We start from the raw sequence: 20,108 nt of genomic DNA on the forward strand, positions 1-20,108 counted from the left end.
TATTATGAAGTAAATATAGGATGGCTACGATTGCCATGATGGTTGGTGGGGCGTTAGTAAATGCCCTGGCATTTTCCGGGAGTAATTTCCTCTTCTCGAAACTACGAGAGTCACACGCGGCTGAAATACAGGAAGAGCGTAAAAGACACGATCTCGCTATTGAGAAATTACAGGCAGCACAGGCCGAGTATGCTAAAAAACGCCTCCAGAGGATCGATTACATTAACGAACAACTCAGGCGTGAAAACCATGCCGTTCAAACATTCCACGATGTCGACGACGCAGCGAGAGAATACTTCTTATTAACACGTAAACGGTTGCAACCGCTCAATAAACCCACACTCGCTCAGTACTACACACCATCCAAGGGGCAAATGGACCGTGAACTGGTATTCATGGCGGCGCTGGGTATTGCAGCGACCGCGCGTTGGTTGCTAAACAATTAGACTAAATACTCATATAAGTATGCTAAGCATGAGACCTGCTCCATACCGATGCGAATACATACTTATGGGGAAGAAAGAAGCCTGTGATAGGAGATGCAGGACTCAGGGGTACTGTTGTTTCCACATGGGAAGCCCTAACTACTCGTGTTCTGTGTGTGGTATAGGGTTAAAGGGCACTACTGTCTATGTAAAGCTCACGGGGCTTAACGTAGTCAGACATCATCTCATCTACGCAGAAATAAAAGGCCTACATAAAGAACGTAGTTTTAATTTCAAGATAGACCCCAATTAGAGATTATACACACCTACGTATAGCTATGTTTGTGGAAATTGAGCCCAGGGAAGGTTGCCTGAGAAGCTGGCAGATGGAGGTGGGGAAAAGTATAGATATCAGTGTCCTCAAACCCATGATTGTTAGTGAACTATATAAGGGGTGCTCGTTTACAATCATGGTAAAAGTAGGGTTTGATGTGCCATGGGCTGGGCACACTTGGAATTACTTTGATGGGGGGCGAGTAGATGTGCATGGGGAGATAGATATACTTGGTGACAACTCGTTGCAAGTAATACAAAACACCCTACTATACTGCGCATGTTCCGGGTGGGTCAAGAGATAATCGATAAGGTGTATCTAGATATTTTACCTTTACGGCGGTCCAATTAGAGATTAATCTTCTTAGGTGTGTACGCAACTATGACTACTGTTGGTGAACTTAAGCGGGTCGCCAGGCAAAGGGGTGTAATTGGGTATTCTCGAATGAGGAAGCCAGCCTTGCTGAGATTACTAGGTTAAGAAGCCCCTCTTACGGTAAAACAATTAAAAGCCCAAGCAAAACAGCTTGGGCTCAAGGGTTATTCAAACCTGGGGAGAGCCGGGTTAATCGCATTGTTATCACACGCCCCCATAGCGCAACCTCCCACTGTAAAACAACTGAAAGTTCAGGCACGCGATTTGGGGTTAGGGGGATATTCCCGTATGAGGAAACCACAGCTTGTAGAACTATTACGACAGAATAGAGCTATTGACCTATTAGTTCGTGATAAGACTGCGCTGTAGGTAATTATTTAAGAGGCTGGCGCATGCATGTTGATAGGAACATAGACATTATAGATATCAAGCCTCTGATAGCTGATAAAATAGACCAGGAACTAAACAGTCTAGGAAGTATCAAATTTCAGATCACAATGAAAATGTCGCTCGATAAGCAGTCAGGGAATGGGGTCACTGAGTACGTTCAGCCTTACTTCAGAGGTAAACAAGAGGTCGTGACCCATATAGAGACCATAGACGCATCAATCGATACCAGTTTTCAGCAGATACGAGAATACCTAGAACGCTACACACACTTGGGGTCTAGGTGGGCTGTAGATAAAATCGATAATGTCTATCTAGACATAGCTAACTAGCCGTTCAGAGGCGGGTCATACATAGACTTGCCCCCCTACTATAGGAAAAAACATGCCATGGTCAACGTCAGGAATAGAGGAGACGATTGCCTGAGGCTAGCTATCAGGTCAGCCTTGTTTCCAGCTGACACTAATTCGAACAGGCCTTCTAGTTATCCCCAAGACGATAATTCAACTGGGATGGTATAGATGAACCCACCCCCATATCCCAGATAACTAAAATAGAAAAACAGAATAATCTAGCTATAAATGTCTTTGGGCACGAAGGTAACACAACAATAGTGCACAGGGTCAGCCCATCGTTGGGGAAACCCCAACTGGGGAACCCCCCTCGTGTTATCAATATATTCATGATTCAGCGAGGTGACAAGTACCACTACACATGGATAAAACACTTAAGCAGGCTGTTGTATGACCAATCAGCACACAGAGAAAAGACCCACTTCTGCGAACGGTGCCTACATGGCTTCACACGAGCTGATTTATTAGAATCCCACCGGGAGGATTGTCAAGGTGTGGGGCAGACGGCTATACGAGTCGACATGCCTAAGGAAGGTGACAATATCCTAAAATTCGGTAACCACAAGAACCAAATGTCTGTGCCTTATATCATATACGCCGACTTTGAAGCCTTGGTTAAACCTGTTGAGGCTGCTGCCGGCGGGGCTGTTGGGGATACTCCCACAGGCGGGGTTGTTGGGGGTACCCCAACCACACAGAAAACACAGGAACATGAGGCCTGTGGGTTTGGATACGTGGTCGTCAGGTGTGATGGGGAAACGAAAGCTCCGGTAGTGTATAGGGGCCCTGACGCGGCTGAAAGGTTTCTAAAGTGTTTGCGGGAGGAAGAAAAAATTATTAGGAATGCACTGTATAGAGTCGCTCCCATGTGTATGAATCCAAGCCGACAGGCTAGCTCACTGCCTGTAGCACTAACTGCCACGTGACTCACCACTTAACGGTGATTCGGTGAGAGATCACTGCCACGTAACCGTGAGAGTATAGAGGCGCCGCCACAGCGCCGGTGTAACCTCAAGCTTCGAATCATCCCTAAGACAATAAACATTCCCGTGGTCTTTCACAACTTGAGAGGGTACGACTCTCACTTATCATGCAGGCCATCGCAAAATCGATGGCAATATAACGGTATCCCCAACAACATAGAGAGATACATCTCCTTCAGCTTAAACGGCCTTTAGGTTCATAGATTCAGTACAATTCTTATTGTCGTCACTCGACAGTCTGGTCAATAAGGCCAACGATGCCTTCCTATTACCGATCGATACACAGACGCCCGGAGATCAGACCCCTGCTTATGAGGAAGGGTGTGCACCCCTATGAGTACATGGATAGTTGGGGCCAAGTTCGCCGAGACCAGACTACCCCCCATCAGAGAATTTTACAGCAATCTGACCGACTCGGAAATATCCCCAAGACGATTACTCACACGCTATTAACGTATGGGATAAACTGGGTTGTAAGAACCTGTGACTATCACGACCTGTATTTTGAGGACAGATGTACTGCTGTTAGCCGACGTGTTTAAGACGTTTAGCGGACATGTTTCAAACAGTATAAACTCGACCCGCGATGGCATTACACCAACCCAGGTCTGTCGTGGGATGCCTTGCTTAAAAAGACCGGAGTTAAGTTGGAATTGCTCACCGATTACTTACGCACACTTATTCATTGAGAAAGGCTCATGAGTGGGATCTCGGCAACCAAACGATACGTAGTTAAAGCAAATAATCAATGCGTGAAGGGCTACTGAATTCGAGCAAGCCAACCAATCACATTCTCTACCTCGACGAAACAACCTGTAAACGGCTGGGCTATGAGCCAGTATCTACCGACAGGGGATTCGAATGGGTATCGTCCGAGGTCGATGTGATGAGCATCGCACCAGATTCGAACAAAGGTTATATCCTCGAGGTTGACTTGGAATACCCCAAGGCATTACACACATCACACAACAGTTACCCCCTAGCCCCCGAACGTATGAGGGTTAACCCAGACTGGATGTCTGAGTACCAACATAACTTTGTTAGGGTGGGCGGGTGGCAGACGTTGAAAAACTCGTGCCTAACTTAATGAATAAGACCAAGCACATAGTTCACTATCGCAACCTACAGCTGTACCTGTCGTTGGGTATGAGGCTGACCAAAATACACAGGGTGCTCATGTTCGACCAGAGCCCATGGATGGAACCCTACATCAGAATGAACACAGACCGAAAAGCTTGCCACCAGTGACTTTGAGAAAAACCTCTATAAGCTCGCGAACAACTTCGTGTTCGGTAAGACTATGGAGAACTTTAGGAAATGCGCGACCGTGGAAGCTGGTTCGGTCGAATGAGGAAGACAAGCTCAGGAGACTGATAGCCAGTCCGGCATTCAACCAGAAAGCAAAAATATTCACCGCTGACCTAGTTGCCCTACACATGAAGAAAAGCCACATAAAATTCAACCGCCTGTTTACGTGGGGATGAGCATCCTCGATTTATCCAAACACCTGATGTAACGACTTTTACTACAACGAAGCTTAAGAAACAGTACGATGACAGGTGTGAAGTTCTGTACACTGACACGGATTCCCTGCTGATGGAGATTCGAACCGAGGACGTGTACGAGGACATGAAAAAACACCTCGATTTGTATGACACCAGCGACTACCCCAAGGACCATACCATACACAGCACGGTAAATAAAAAGGTCCTAGGTAAGATGAAGGACGAGTGTGCTGGCACGCCCATAGCCGAGTACAAAAGTTTGAGACCTAAGATGTACTCCATCCTGAAGGCCGACAATAGTGAGATCCGGAAGGCTAAGGGTGTTAAGAAGTACGTGGTGAAACAACACATCAAACACGCCAGATTCAAGGAAGCCCTGTTCAAGACCCGTACCTTTAGACATAAAATGAACACACTTAGAAGTGATGGCCATAGGATATACGGACTGACAATAAACAAGACGTCCCTGTCGCCTATGGACACTAAACGTTGGATAGCTATTGATGGGATAAACACGTACGCGTACGGGCATGATAAAATGGAACCAAGAACATAGATGTATATATAAACAGGATACCCTGTCGGGGCGACATGTCACGGAACCAGAGAAAGTTTGAGGCTATTTACTATAGCCCACGTGGGTACTGGAAAGGAGCTAGCACTGTAGATAAGCTGGCTAAAATGGCGCGAGTACCCCCGGAGGAAGCCAAAGCGTGGCTTGAAAAACAAGCCCTGTGGCAGATCTATTTGCCGCCACCACACTACGTGCCTAGAAGGAAGTTTGGAATTAACATACCTAATAACGTTCACCAGGCAGACCTACTGTTCCTACCCCATGATAAGAGGTACAAGTATGCCTTAACCGTAGTGGACGTAGCCAGTCGCTACAAGGAAGCCGAGCCCTTGACCACGAAAGATTCTGCCCAGGTAGCCAGAGAGGATTTGAACGATATACAAACGCAGTCGGCTGACGTGGCCAACAGAGCTGCAAGTTTACCCAGGGCGGGAGTTCATGGGTGCCGTGTCACAACTGCTAGCCAAACCCCGATACAAAGGTCAGAGGGCACGGCCGGAGCCCATCGCAGCCAAGCCATAGTTGAGAGATTCAATAGGACTTTGGCTGAGCTATTCGGACATCAGTATGCTAGGAGTTGGCCGCCCCGGAAAACGATCGACTGAATGGGTATCACGGCTCCCCTAAGGTGGTGTCGGGCAATCAACCATGAAGTCACCCGCTCACTGATAAGAAACCGCAGACGCTTATCAAACTAAAATCAATAGTTGCAGAGTCGGCTGCTCCATTGCGTGGGAAGGAGAAACAGATACCAGATAGGGCCCTAGTTAGGTATCTATACCAGCCTGGGGAACACGAGGGTGATAGCCGTAGTTTGAGCCACCGATCCTATATGGTCAATCAAAACTTACAACATAGATAAAGTTGACATCAAAGCAGACGAGCCTACCTTGTACTACTTGAGGGATGGGCCAGGCAGAGGGTTTGTAAAGAAGTATTATTGATCGTACGCAGACGGCACAATGTTACCCCCAAGCAAAATACCAAGTAATCCCAATATCAACACGACATACTACATGATCAGTTCGCTATCCCAGGATAGACCCGTTAAACCGACATACTTCAGCCAAGTCCCCGGTAGCTCAGTCGGTTAAGCGGTGCGGTTGTGGGGTATACATGTGGAGTTCGTATCCCGCTGGCGTCTCAAACTTTTTTTATAGTAGGGGTAATAGTAGCAAGAGCTAAGGGTCCGACCAAAGCCTTATTTTTGAAATAAGGCTTTGCAGAGGCTTTTGTTGAAAGTGATCCAAAACCCCCATTCCCTATACTACTAGCTGTGGAAATCTAGACTTGCCACAATTTGTAGACATGCGTGAGCTTGGATATATTTGCTTCACGGTCTGTATGACAGACGACGCCCCGACATACGCTCAGTCACATGTGTCTCCAGGTCACGGAGAATCAGTGGTTAGAGGCCCGTATTGCAGTTCTCGTGCGTTTGCCAGGCGCGTAGCAAGCCATTTGTTTTCGTGTTAGCCCTATGGGCTGCAAAGCCTTATATTTAGGTGGTATTGAGGGCTTGCCCAACTTTCATTTTTTATGAGACCTGAAGAGTTATCGTTTGACATTTGATGATTTTAATTCTAGTCAAATCATATCACCTGAATATATATTCCTCATCTGCTAAGGACGAGTTTTAACGTGTTTTCTTAATTGTATTTGAACATACTGAAAGACGTATTCTACTTCTAAAAATCCCACTCAAAGAAAGTGTTCCTCCTCATTAAAATTTAGGGAGGGCGGGGTGGATACGGACGGATGTCTTACCACCATGGAAATTGAAATGTGATTTCCTCATATACAAATATGTTTGGACATCGTTTACACATGTATGCTGCACTGATACAATACCATATATCGAGTATTTGGTGTTTTTTTCTAAAATAAATAATAAGCAAATGAAAAATAAACAACTGCATTTCAGTGATGATTCACATATAATCATGACTGTAACAAAACATCCACATACATGTCGATGGAAACACAATCATCACTGAAAGTGATGATATGAAGAATAACCTGTTTACTGTACATAGTAATGCTTTAATCAAAGAATACTGGAGTCAGTACGATTCGTAGAGGGATTTCCACTTTTCAAATGGAAAGTGTTTGTACGTATTTTTGGCAAAAATTAGAAGAAAAATTATTTTTTAGGAAAGATCATGTGTAAGCTCGAGCTGTTTTTTATAATGGTAGCTACGCCCCTGTTTGCATATGTGTTGTTGACGCGGCATGGACGCCTTGTAACATCACTGTTTGATTATGATTCACAAAAATATGCCCATGATATGGTTGGAATCGTGCCACGGATTAGCACATATTTATCATGAAAACAGGTTTTTATGTAGGTGGCTTGAAACTCTTTTTACAACTCGTTTTTTTTTACAAAGGCCAAGAGGTTCGATCACAATACTTTTCGTTTTACAGCTTCTCTTTTCCTATATGCTCATGTCAAAACTGATTTAAATTCTAATCGCAGATAAAAGAATAACCCAATAAATAGTATGCCAAATTATCGTTACCATGACAACCCTGTGATATTTCACCTTATCTAAGAGAGTAATGCAGATGATACTGTCGGCCTTAAATTTTGATAAGTTGCTTCATCGCTATCAATGAACACTGGGTATTTCTACAATTATATGTGTGATCAAAGGCCATATGATAGATTATGTGGTCTCTGGTGTGATGGATGGAGAACTTGAGCTAGTTTTCCCGATAATCTGAACACATGTATGTACCGTGAAACCGGCAGATACCTTTAGAAGAAAGTGTTTGCCCTACCTGTAACAACGATGTCCCGTGGGATATAATGTGGGGATGAATGACATGTTCTTTTATCTTGGCCTGTTTATGATGATACGTACTGCGATCTTTCACAATAATCCCTCTGGCTATCAGATTGAATGTACGTTTTAAACATAACCGGTATTTCTATTATTGTATTTATAAAGTTCTTCGAACGTTCTCCATAAACGTCCGTCATATACATCGTGCACTACCCTTTTCTCTTTTGATCTTCTCAAACGACTGTTACAAGTTCGAAGAATCCTGGTCAAAATAGAAAAGTCTTAAGACTATTCCCCACAATTCTGTAACTTACACATTGTACCCTAAATGGGTAGAGCTTTCGTTCGGGGGAATATCAGAAGGACAACGATACAGTTATTTCCAATGTTGTAGAAAGATCTCCACTTACTTAGGAAAATACTGACATATTGTATTCATGTCGGAATGATATTTTCAGCCCCTGTCAGATCAGAACTTGAACATGCGATGTCTGCGTCTGTGTCAGACTAAAGGCCTATAAGATGTTTAGCAACACTGGGGCCATAGCCATAGATCTTCTCCAAACAAGGGAATATACATCTTGTGAAAATGACTTCTTCGACAGGGAAATTTACAGCAATGCGATATCACAATAACTTACGTGATATCTACTCGCAATCTGAGTTATGGATCGTCAATTTAAACAGGACAATATAGGCGAATTTCACAAAAGGCACGGAGATCCAACATGTCTGTGATATACTCAGAGAACGCACCCGCCTGTGCTATCCGGTCATAATCGCTACTCGATAAAAACAATTTTTCATTTCATGTCTCACAGAATATATAATTTGATATGGCATTGTTTCTTATTGTATACTTTTGCGTTAGTGAAACAAACTTTAAAGTTTATGTATAGCGTTATTACAGCAAAGGCTGAGCGAATGGAGAAATAACATTGTTCAGGCACTGTGAGACTATTAAGAAGGTCACATACAGTGCCATAAATATTCCAATTATGTACTGCCACAAAATATTTTACAGTAGATGCGCGAGCTGAACAGACTTAAGAAATTTACGAGTTGGTTCGTGTAGCGTATTTAGCTGTGCTCCAAGAGAGGCAAAGGGCTATTCTTTTGGGGCAGCTAGGGACACTTGCGAGGACAAAGGGGCAACGCATCGCCCTTTGTTCATCACTGAACCTTTCAATCCCTCGAAACATGCACCTCACAAGATTTGCCAACACCACAGACAAGGCGTAACTGATACTGGTAGCAAGAACGAGTGCAGCTTAATAAGGCGTGTTAGCTTGCGTAATACCGCTTTCTTTGTCAGGCTCTTTGGTGATAAGAATGTTGAGGTCATGTGAACGTTGATTTCAAACGTACTAAAATGTGTGAAAGTGAAATTACATGAGACAAGTAATTCACATGATGGAAACATGTGATCATCTTGCTTGAGTACAAGTAACATGATGGTGTATGAACCGTTCATATACATACCCCTGAAATCCGGTATGATACATAAATATCTAAGGTGTGTAAACATTTGCAAATTTGAAAATTTACATGTGTTTCCCCACCTAAGTAAATTCACATGTTTCCAACCCGATTAAACTTAGAACGAAATCGGAAATTTCAGCACCAATGAAATGCAAAGGAATGCATTGGAAATACTGTATGATCATGTATTTACTGGGGTATCTGTTTTGCAATTCATATTTGGAAATCCCTGACAATCCGGTCAGGGCATACATGAACGAGGTGCTTGTGCATACGAAAATGTACGATGGGCATATGTTTCAAAGGTATAGATTCATATGAAATATATGCCCGAAGTTAGGAAATATCTGAAAACATACGTAAATCCGGTCATGGCATGTATTTCCTAATGTATTTACGTTTATTTCAATTGTTTACTATCCGGTTTTTGGTGCTGTGGAATGATTTTACCTGAGACGGATCTGGCACACAGCTTTCCTTTCCATCGTCAAAGTTACAAGCACATAACGATACATCTAAACAGGCAGAATTGATTGCGTGTAAAGACAACCCAACTGGAAGCAAAACGTCATATTATGACGAAGGTTAGCTGCATTATTACCTATGCCATTGTTGTTGTTGTTAACACCCTTTGATGTATTCTCTCATGGTTTCTTATTTAATCCCTCTTACATGTATATAAGTCGGTTCTGTGCTGTATTACTTTACTCTTGCTGGACAACGGTCAAAGAAGCTATACCGAAACGTCGCCTCATAATGAATAAAGAAGCTGTTACCAATAAAGTATTGTACTTTTTCCTGTACTCTGTGTTGGAGTTGACTCGCGTTAATATAGGTTATCATGCGAGGGTGTTTTGGGGTGGTGAATATCCTGCATTAGGAATACACATTGTATTTTACCCTTGGTAAGCTAAATACATAGTGTCAGACACAAAGAAAAATAGCGATGCGTCCCACCTACCGTCATCAGACGACTGACCTTTTCCTTATGCTTTAGAGTTTGTGGCCTCTCTTGCAGATGTCTCGTCTTGTCTTCAAACACGTGTAACTTTTATTGTTTTGTCACACCACTTCAATTCGGGCAACTGTCCTGATATTATCGGCTGTTGTGTGACTGTGAGCATTATTGTTCATTTCGTTAAGGTTTTTCATCTTTTCAATATATTATACATGAATCTATCGTTTGTGATACTTAAATAAAACTGATTTAAAGCTATGGTAAAGTGTCTTTTGGTCGCTAGCTTATGTTCTTCACTTTTAGACGGAAATGGAAATGTGTGTAAACGATGCCGTCTCATTTGCTTACAAAGCTAACGCAACAGATTCGAAAAAAGACATTTTGTTCATTTCCTATGTGACCAATGTAGACGTAGACGTTAGTTTGTCAAAGTTGAAAAATCACATCCACTATCGATTATCGATGCTGGAAACTTACTGTCGTCTTCTAGATGACTTTCCTGTTATAAAGATGCAGCTTCATAAATAAGAAAAACGACGAAGCAAAAGGTCCATGCTTGCGGGAGTGAGTGAGTGAGTTTGGTTTTACGTCGCTTTTAGCAATATTCCAGCAATATCACGACGCAGGACACCAGAAATAGGCTTAACACATTGTACCCATGTGGGGAATCGAACCCGGGTTTAACCACTAGTCTACCCCACCGCCGCCATGCTTGCGGGAGTCAACAAACGATTTGTATTTCAACCATGAGGGGTATTTCCAAATAACGGCATTTGGTGGTCATTTACAGTTCCTTGTGTCTGCTCCGTTAGGTTGAAGCAATTAATTAACACGCGCCATTTTGTATGTGTATAACATTGTCTCAACGTTTCTGTCAGCAGTCATAATTATAAGAAATGAAACTATATGACAAAGGATGAGAATCTTTCTCAACAGTCAGATAATCCCCTTGAATGTAATGTTAGACTGCGATTTCAGTGATTTTCTCATTATGCTAAATTTGTTGTGCGACAAACGATCTTTCTTGCTGCGAAAACCTGCAAAATTGCTACCGCGGCGTTGGGCAATTTGCACTCACTCGCTTTGTCAGCTATGCTCTCAGACAGAAGAGCAGTCTCATGTCCCGCTCAGCCGCTTCGCCCAGTAAATCGTTTCACGGCAGCTGAGTCCTCCTTGGCAGTGTCAGACTGCTGGCTTGGAGCTTGTGATGAGTGCCTCTTTTTATCCCGCATGTTGTTTGTGCGTCTCCCCTATGGGATTCAGGCAAAGCATATCTCCATGGTGCTGCTTTCAAAGTTTGTGACAAATCTGTTTAAATTTTCATCATCTCGTAATGAAGTGTCTGGCTGATTGTATGCTGATCTGAAGACCCTGATACTTTTTTCCTCCACCAACTAGTAATTTGTCTGTCAAAGTTTGAAATAGCTGAACTAAACTCAAGTGCATAATGTACCTTCCTTTTTCCGAGACTGATTAACTTCCTTTATGTGTCAAGCCCTTGGCTAGGATAGTTCATAGTCCAAAGAGAACTAAGTCGTCCCTTGGGTTCACCAAATATTCCATTTGATGTCATTGATGTGATGAATAGTGTTTCGTAATAGGAACACCACACAAAATGACTTTATTACCCAAATTTACTAACGTCAGGAAATACTCGTTTCATCCGGCCGCCATATAAACAACGTTTGAAATCTACGTATCATCTGGCCGTCAGATGAACGAACATTCAACTCTGCATTTACATGTATTTCACAGGTGTGTAAATCTGGCCATTGTTTTCATGTGTTTCCTAACATGTGTAACATATGTAAATGCTGTGATTGTAGGACATGCATTTCAATACCTTTGAAATCTCGTATGACCAGGATTAGTTTTGTCATATATTTAGTACATGCGTAAATGGTTGGAAATGGGTAAATATAGTGTTACAAGATTACAACTACTTTAACATGTATTTCAATGGTCTGTAATGTAACCGTCACATAGGGTTTGTTAGCGCGTCCGACCACGGCATAATGTACTGAGATAATTAGAAACACATGGTGAAGTGATACCCATGACTGAGCACCACTAATAACATGCGTGTCTTTCTTGACATACACATGGTGTCTGTTTAAAAGGTTGAAATATCGGGTCTATGGGCCAGAGCGATATGTATGTTAGGGAGTGTGTATGTGAGGGAGTGAGAGGGTGTGGCATGGGATAGGCCTAGGGGTGGGGTGGTGGCGGTGGGTCGGTGTTGGGGTACTGATAAGTCTTTCTGACCAGTAGGTAATCTCGTTTATACTTTGTGAAATGGAAATAACATAACAGTTTAAGTAACTGACCTTAGGTACACTTCTTATATATGCTATACAAGGAGACACTGCTAATTACAATAAAACACAAACAGATGTGTTCACACAGACATGAACCGGTAGGTCCCTCATTTTAGTGCTCACTTGTATGAGTTATCCGACTGATCATAACTGAACAAATTTCATTATCTATACTTTCATAAAAGATTATTACAATGTATTAATGATTCCCGGTGTAAATTACTGTTGTAAATGTGTGAACATGCACTTGGTATGATCTCTTTTTGATTCGGAATACAGGTATTATCCCATACGGACGTTTTCTCAAATTTCAGTTACCCGACGGAATATACTGTAGACATATTTTGTTTCCATCTCTTGGGTAGACTATAGAAAATTGTAGTGATTGCAATTAGCTCATAACTAAGCAGTTTCGATAATTATTGAAAGCTTACTACCTGACAGCATTATGTTGCTCATTCGTTTTCTTTTTTGCTTTTGCTTTTTGCTGTCTAATTTGTTATACATTATATAATTATGTTAATCATTTTGGTATCTTAATATCATGGAATATAATGTGTACTTATTATTAAATCTATCAAAGTATCGAAACGCATTATCTGTATGCTTTACTGTTATTGGGTGAAACTGTTAGAAGTACCTGCGAACAGAATTTCCAGAAAACAGAAACTGAAAATTACTAGATAAATGGAAAAGTAAATTGGATAAAGATCGGAAACAATCATTATTATATTCCTCTTTTTAAATTATCAGTGTGCAGATCACGTCACTAACATAAAAACTGAAGGATATTATAGTGATAAAACTGGGTTCAATCTTGAATGTATAATAACTGTACCAATGTATATTCTTTAATAGTATCCAGGAATGATGGGGGTACGCTCGTGGTTAAAGCGTTCGCCTGTCAGGTCAAAAACCGGTGTTTGATTCCCGACATAGGCACAGTAAGACTGAAAATATGCTATTTTGATAAAAGGCAAAGATCTTAATTTCAACTGAAAAAAGAGACGGAAGTAATGTGGAAGATTCACAGACTAACAGCATCTATATTGGGGCTACAGGTGCAGGGAGCATCTTCAATTATAAGATCATATTCCACAAACATCAGATAAAGGTTTAAATGACAAGCATATATATTGGTATCTTGCCGAGCTCTGTCCTCTCTCAATGCAGTATAACCAGAGTGCTGTGGTCACTACCTCAGGTTGCCAAATTCAGCCATCCCCTTACTTTAGAGTATTTTCTTACAGACATATATATGGAAAATTAACTTTTACGGGTATGGAAAGAGTGGGGGGAAACACGTGCAAAGTATTAGTCAGCTGAGATTGTCCTTCAAAAACATCATATGTACAACAATCACTTATCATTATGTGTAACCAAAGCATTACAAAAAGGCCATATTTCTAGACAGCATAACATCACCTTTGGCCGGAGTTCCAAATAATTTGACACCGAAAGCCTGTCAGTTAACGCAAAGGAAATAACCCATGTGTTTTAAAATGATGCCTTAATCATAGTCACAATGAAGTGTAGGTTGCCATGCATTTTCTAGGCTGTCTCACAGTCCCTGAACCACATTATTTCCCCTACTGCCAAGCCCTCTCTGCAATGCTAAAGCCTTAATTGAAGCAAGTCTAGATCTCCTCAGGTCCAGGGTCTGTTAACATCTGCAAGAAACCTAACTCCTTTTGGGGGTCGGGTTACAAAGTAAACATATCTAACTGCCATGGCTAGCCGGACTTAATCTCGTGTCTCCCTGAGGCTCCATTTCAGTTTAAATAGGTTGTTTGTTACGATCAAAATTATATATACATGTATTCAGACACTAAGCATTAGTCTATGTATTTTCCAATATGATGGAAATACTAATATTTACCAAATAAAATTCTAAAGGAGCCTTTTTCCAAGTAGTGACTTAACGCCATACATAGCTAGACTTGCTTAGATGATAGACTTTATATAAGGCATCATCGATATTTCACAAACATGGTACAGGACCCTTAGCCTCATCAGCTTATTGCCTCACCACTTGCGAATTAAGCGTTGGCAGATGTAAATGTTACTGGAGATGTTGGTCCCGCTAGCTGTGGGTGTTTGGTATATGGCACTCCATAACCCGAACCCTGCAGTGAGTTTTTCTAGAGACGGAAGGGGAAAAACAAACAACAAACCATTGTTTGGGTCTTTTAATTATAAATATGATTCAAATAGCTTAACCTAGATTTCGATATCCTCCGAATGTACACTTGGTGGAAAATATTCATTTAACCCGAGACAAGGGTGAAAATTATATATAATTTAAGAAATTTAACAGCACTAGTATCCATTTTGTCTTTTGTCTTCAACCCGTCAGAACTAGATCAACAACTAGTCTCTGATATGAACATATTTCACAGAATAAAAGTTCATAATAAAAAAATATATAATATAATGAAAAGGTGCCCTGGGACTTTCTCCTGAAGCTGTGGAAATCTAGACTTGCCACAATTTGTAGACTTGCGTGAGCTTGGATATATTTGCTTCACGGTCTGTATGACAGACGACGCCCCAACATACGCTCAGTCACATGTGTCTCCAGGTCACGGAGAATCAGTGGTTAGAGGCCCGTATTGCAATTCTCGTGCGTTTGCCAGGCGCGTAGCAAGCCATTTGTTTTCGTGTAAGCCCTATGGGCTGCAAAGCCTTATATTTAGGTGGTATTGAGGGCTTGCCCAACTTTCATTTTTTATGAGACCTGAAGAGTTATCGTTTGACGTTTGATGATTTTAATAGCTTCAAAAAATTGTGGAAAACTTCCGCCTGTATCCCCTCTTAAATTTCATTCTAGTCAAATCATATCACCTGAATATATATTCCTCATCTGCTAAGGCCGAGTTTTAACGTGTTTTCTTAATTGTATTTGAACATACTGAAAGACGTATTCTACTTCTAAAAATCCCACTCAAAGAAAGAGTTCCTCCTCAGGGAGGGCGGGGTGGATACGGACGGATGTCTTACCACCATGGAAATTGAAATGTGATTTCCTCATATACAAATATGTTTGGACATCGTTTACACATGTCTGCTGCACTGATACAATACCATATATCGAGTATTTGGTGTTTTTTTCTAAAATAAATGATAAGCAAATGAAAAATAAACAACTGCATTTCAGTGATGATTCACATATAATCATGACTGTAACAAAACATCCTCTTACATGTCGATGGAAACACAATCATCACTGACAATCGTGGCATTTCAAGTACCGTTAGAACTGGTTTAAAAGTGTTTTTTCAATTCTTGAGGCCAATGCAAACACGTGCATATAAAGAAAACTTCGATGCGAAGATCACGTTGAACATTTGACAATCGTGGCATTTCAAGTTCCGTTAGAACTGTGGTTTAAAAGTGTTTTTTCAATTGTTGAGGCCAATGCAAACACGTGCATATGAAGAAAACTTCGATGCGAAGATCACGTGATCGACTGCACGTGCAAAACCTGATTTGGCACTAACGTCATTTGCACGACGAATGGATGGGTTTGAGTGGGTTTTGCTAACGTTTTTCTAGAGTCGAAAGATAGGGATCCCATTTCGGATACATAGATGTATCATCAGAGAAAAAGTATTCATTATTTTTCGAATTACATTTTGTGAAGTTTCTTTTTTTACTCAGTATATATATAAATGTAAATTTCGTACATGGTGTTATTGTTCATTGAGAAGAAATGAATGAACTTTGTGAATGCGTTAGTGAGTGAATTAATATTTGAAGTCACACTTTGTGCATGAACGGGAAAGGTAGTTACAGCATTTCATCAAATAGCAGCATTTCTGCAACAGTCAATCAGATGTAACCCAATCCTGTAACCTCTGTTGGGGGTTTCGAGAAAATATAGAACCCTCATCTCCCTTCCTGTGACAGTTTTAGTTATCCTATAGATATTCTCTAAATTTTGACTACAACACTGATATACGGTATAAACGGTGATCAAACACAAGAAAGCACAATAACCTCATATTCTTGCCTATCAGTTGCAATTCGTTGTAACGCAACATACATTTTCTCCAATATCGTGAATCAAGTCCTGCACAGGAGTCATTGAACCATTTACCTCCGTGATGAATGTCGGATAACTCAGATTTTTAGTGTCATGCACCCTTCGTTCAAACCCTTGAGAATAAACAGTTGTATCTACTTTTTGTATATGTTTAGATCATGGATTTCATGGTTTGTATGTGCATATTTAATTATTTCATACCGTCACTTAATACAGTCATACGTGGTTTCATGAAATCCCTGACTTTGTTTTGACAATATGGTCGATGATATTTTTGAGCATCGAATACTGTACATTCTGTCAATGAGCTCTTGTCAACATTTTATACCCGTGAACATCCGGTTCAGAATTGATCGTCAGTAACCCATACATTTCGCTAGAGGCGACAAGAGGCGGATCGGGTGGTCAGACTCGCTGACTTGGTTGACACATGCCATCGTATCCCAATTGTGTAGATCGATGCTCACGATGTTGATCACTGGATTGTCAGATCCAGATTCAATATTTACAGACATATAGTTGGACTATAGTTGAGGCATTGCAACAACAAATAGAAAAAAACAAAACAAACAAAATAATGCTAAATCCCTGAATGTAACCTATCTCGCCACATGTTATATTAACATGCGAGTTAAGTCTGGCACATCATGAATATTCTGCACCCCTTTTCCTGTTACAGAATACCGCTTCTGTCAACATTTCCATGTACAGAATACAAACTGTTCATGTCCGACAACACTTGGAGATATTACGGTGTAAGGCTGTAGTTACTTTTGTTTCAGGTAAACCTGTCATGCTCTTCCATACACTCCGCTCCTTGCAGTAGGACATCTGCACTCAACTGCGCTGATTGTCACTCAAGCAATACTGCTCACAGTTTACTTTGAATGCTAAATGTGTGATTTGATTTCCTTAAAGCAATGATATTTCGGACAACACGACCCGGAAACAATACTAGAAGCAAAAAAAAGAACGTATTCATTCACTCGCAGTTTACAACAAACACACATTATCGCATCCTTTAGGCTTAGTTAATCAGGGGACTGACTTACTGACTGAGTTTAGTTTTACGCCGCTTTTAGCAATATTCCAGCAATATCACGGCGGGGGGACACCAGAAATGGGCTTAACACATTGTGCCCATGTGGGGAATCGAAACCCGGGTCTTTGGCGTGACGAGCCAATGCTTTAAACACTAAGCTACCCCACCGCCCCGGTTAAACAGGGGAAGTGAAAGAGGTGTTTGTTTTTTCCTTGTTTGCAACATTAAATTTGCACCAAGTCAGGTAATCTGATCTTGCTTTCTTCATTTCATATGTATTATATGTTGGACTTATTTGCCATTTACTTATTCATTCGTCAGATCAGATGATTTACTAAACATGTCTATTGGTCTGTAATATTTGATTATTTCGATAATTAAACATCCGTATCGTTAACCGCATGAAATTGGCTTTGTGTGTTGATCAGTAATAATGCATGTACATTTTTAATTTCTTTTTGTGTTACTTTCTGTCTAAGGACAGGCAGAACCAACTTAAACACTATCCCTTAAGTGCTGATGTGCTGCGATAAATTACTTTCATTAAAATTCTGCTCGAATCATTGGACTTTTAATTCGAGGGTCTTTCCTCACAGTTGTGATATTCCCGAATATTTGCTGAATATTTGTTTAACCAGTGTGAGGAAAAAGCCCTAGTATTGTGATCTACCTTCAGTTGTTGGCGATCAATAGCCCATTTGTACACTGTACGGGGTTGTATATATTATTTTATGCATTTATTATGAATTTAGAACTAGTTTTAGTCACGATTTGGCTGAAATATTGCCGATGTTACTTTAAATGTTAACTCACTCACTCACGTGTGAGGAAAACGTTGCCCATTGTGCAAACAGAGCTATCATGTGTATGTCGTTGCTACACAACTTCCACACACCACGTCTCGATGACAGGGATATTTAACGAACGGGAAGTTTCGTATATAGAGGATACTAAACGACCTTCCGTGTAATACCATGTTTATTAAACGAGGTAATGATTTGGTTTCAAAAGAGCGAAAGCGAGTTTAATACATATTGATTTACACGGGAGGGAGATTAGTATTCTGTTTATTACTCGCCCACATTAATCAAGTGAAATTCCCGAAAAACGACCTAACCGCGTGGTAACATTTGCAGCGAGTCAAGCTATGTCAGGCGTATAAATAGATAGCTTTGGTGAAATTATGGGATTTCCATATGTATATAGTTCCAAAATAAAAAAAAGAACGTGAATTTGAATATGTGACATGTATTGTTCGAACCTGAGTTTGAGATGCCACATTCGCCTCTGAAGTCTGACGGCTTACCTCCGCGCCTAGTGTCATGTGGGAATTTTCAGCATAATCGCTTGACCTGCTCAACATTTTGCTGATAGCTTTGTGTTGATCATTGGGGATGTACGAATGGTTATTTATGGTTTACATGTTTTTATGCCCACTGATCTGCACTGGAGGCGCATTTGTGTCACTATGGTTACAGTTTCCGTTTGAACATATTTTGTGACACACAAGTAAGTGGGGATGGACAGGGTTACAGAAGGCCCAGCTACATGACATAATGACGTATGGCAGGGTTGTTATCTCGTGACCACATATTTCATGAAATCTGAACTGAAGCGAGGCAACAAGTTGCTGTATTGATAACAGTTAACTCAAACTGGATGATATCAGAGATACACAGGTAGTGTTCCCGAAGCGTATTTGAACAAAATGACAAAGAGAGATAGTTTGCTTTTCACATACTCTTTACAGACTAAAAAACATACGTTAAAAGTACATGAATAAAGATACACAGTGTACAAAACAAGGCCACGAAAAAGAAAACTACACGTTATACATACGATTTTGAATATGATGCTATTGATGTAGATACAATTTCATAAGCACGTTTACATTTACAAATTTATAAAGATGATTTAATCTATTTTGTGGCATAGAGAATTTACAATTACGTCACAGTGTTGTAAGTACATATTTCAGAATAACATCATATTGGTGTGACATATACTTTAATATGTGTATTTTTCTCTGTAATGAACTACTAGTAATGTAACGCACACATCACATTGACATCAGAATGTTACAGGAAATATTTTACTCTGACGCATAACACGTAATAGGCACATGACATTTTCGTAACACTGACTTTAGAGTGATATGTTGAATTCATAACACTGGAGGAAGAGCGTTGTGATATATGCTATATCATATTTTACTCTGACGTAATAGGCACATAACATGCTCTTAACACTGACTTTATAGTGATATGTTGTATACATTACACTGGAGGAAGAGCGTTGTGATATATGCTATATAATATTTTACTCTGACGTAATAGGCACATAACATGCTCTTAACACTGACTTTATAGTGATATGTTGTATACATTACACTGGAGGAAGAGCGTTGTGATATATGATTTATATCTGACATAGTATTGTTGATATTTCTTATAATATCACTATGCTTGAAAAGGATGACAGGGCAAGATCAGGCAGCTTACACGAATGTTGTGTTTCCCTGAGCGTATCACGATAGCT

At 40.8% G+C, this 20,108-nt stretch overlaps 1 long non-coding RNA gene across 1 annotated transcript; it reads right to left on the bottom strand.

Moving 5' to 3' along the window:
- Window positions 1-3,644: 3,644 nt before the first annotated feature.
- Window positions 3,645-17,473, bottom strand: LOC124264625. Its single transcript, XR_006895188.1, has 3 exons — window positions 17,300-17,473; window positions 13,523-13,527; window positions 3,645-3,656 (listed from the first exon to the last, which is right to left on the bottom strand). It is a non-coding gene; the product is annotated as an uncharacterized LOC124264625 (long non-coding RNA).
- Between the last annotated feature and the right edge of the window lie 2,635 nt (window positions 17,474-20,108).

This window comes from Haliotis rubra, unplaced genomic scaffold, assembly GCF_003918875.1.
Source record: "Haliotis rubra isolate DU_JTF1 unplaced genomic scaffold, ASM391887v1 Scf932, whole genome shotgun sequence".
Lineage (NCBI taxonomy): Eukaryota > Metazoa > Mollusca > Gastropoda > Lepetellida > Haliotidae > Haliotis > Haliotis rubra.